Below are 2,137 nucleotides of genomic sequence, written 5' to 3'. Positions count from 1 at the left end.
AAAAAAAAAAAAAAAAAAAAAAGAAAAAAAGAAAAGAGAATTAACAAATATAGCAAAAAGAAGAAACTAAATTAAAAAAAAACTAAAATGCTTAATTGTACATGCATATAAATGAAAATACGATAACGAAGACTTTGTACGAGCCATATCGGTTTGTCCCAAAAAGCATGTAGAATTAAAGCAATTTAATTAATCCTTAAACGTATTCGATTCTCGTTAAATAAACGATCCTTTTTTTTCTCTGTGTGCGTGCCTGTGTGTGTGTGTGTGTGTTTTTTCTTTTTTGAGTAAAATAACGAGAGGAGAACAAAATAGAGAGATAGCATGGGTTGCGTGAAATTGTATCGATGTATTTCTATTACCTTTGATCTTCGTTAAACGAATTGAAAGCATCACACAATTGTTTCCTTTTATCAAAGCAATGTAAGCATTATTCGCAAAGAATTTGCGCGTTCGAAACCTAAAAATTGGAAATATGTGATCACACGTGTTGCCTGTTTCATCTCGTTAACGTGTATATGTATTATATACGTATGCATATATCTTGTAGATGAAAATCGATATTCAAGTGAAATACATATCTATACGAAACGTTAGTTGGTATTACTCGAATAAGAGAATTAGTTGTGAATACAAGATTGAAAATCGTCAGATTCATTAAATAAGTGATATATTTATCAACGTTCATTCTTAATTTAATTAATTGACGATAATTAATTAAGGGACAAATCATATATATATATATATCTTGTCTTCTCATTTATTATTTTACACGTAATATTAATTAAAATAAATAAGATACGAATGTTGCATACGTTATCGGTCAAAATTTATTTTATTGCCCTTAAAAAAAATGATAAAAGGGGTTGGTTGGCTCGAATGAATGTCACATCAAATTTATCAATAATAATAAAATTACGTGTGAATCTTTCTCTCTCTCTCTCTCTCTCTCTCTCTCTCTTTCAATATTTTAAATATATCATTACAATCTTATTTCTTTTATTTTTACTCGAAAATCGTTGAATTTTTCTACAAGATAAAATAATTTCAAGATAGTTAATGTATAACACGAGATAGATAAAATAAAATATAATGTAAATTAGAAATCATATACGTATTATATACGTTATTTCTTTGATGATGATGATGACGATGATAATAATAATAACAACAATTAGAACGAGAACGAGGAAGAGGAATAATGGATATTCAAGCGTCTTTCTAAGCACCATAAGGCAGAGGAAGTAGCTAACGTTCGCGATGGTTCGTTCTGACAATGGTGAAACCGTTGGAAATAGAAAGGGGTTGGGATTTACAAGGACGTGGTTAGAGAAGCCACATAGATTGATGCCTTTGTACTTCATGGATTAATAATTAATTATAGCTGGTAAGCTAACCAAGCCTAATTAGGGAAAGTACATGGCAGGAACGATATAAGCAAACTATGCTTTTATCCTCTTCGCGTATTTGGTATCATCCATGTCGTCGTCTGGTCGTCGTCATCTTCGTTGTTGTCACAACGAAATATTCTAATTATACATACTTATACATAGATCGGTTCATTCACAATTTATGGTAATGACATAGCATCGAAACGAAACGTTTTTAAATAATATTAACAACTAACTTACATTGTAAGCATCACATTATTTTCGTTTATTCGATATATGTGATCAAATTAAACAATCAAACATTTATTTCAATCTTAAATAATTTAATTATTAAAGATTATACGAATGACAACGATGATATTTCACATTCTTGACGTAAATAATTGAAATTATATTCTAGAAAAAGTAATGATTAAACATTGATGAAAAGGAAATTAAATAACGAACGTCAATTAGATCGCGTTATTATTTGTTTATTTTTTTTTGTTTCTTATTAATTATTATTTAGCGTTTGATTTTTTTCCCCATCGAGATAACAAAGGAAATTGTTTGTTGGCAAATATTTTTTCATCGTAATTTTTCTTTGTTTTTATTTCTTATCGAAGTAAAAAAGAGCGTTACATTTTATACGATAAAACGATCGCGTTGACAAAAGTTAGAAAGAAAATAAACGAGAAAGGAGATTCGAGTTGTGTTCCCTGTAGATTTACCACGTCTGTAAAAAAAAAAAAAAAAAAAAAAAAAAA

This window comes from Polistes canadensis, unplaced genomic scaffold (assembly GCF_001313835.1).
Source record: "Polistes canadensis isolate GaletaPanama2010 unplaced genomic scaffold, ASM131383v1 scaffold_377, whole genome shotgun sequence".
Taxonomy (NCBI): domain Eukaryota; kingdom Metazoa; phylum Arthropoda; class Insecta; order Hymenoptera; family Vespidae; genus Polistes; species Polistes canadensis.
This window is presented reverse-complemented; position numbering follows the sequence as displayed.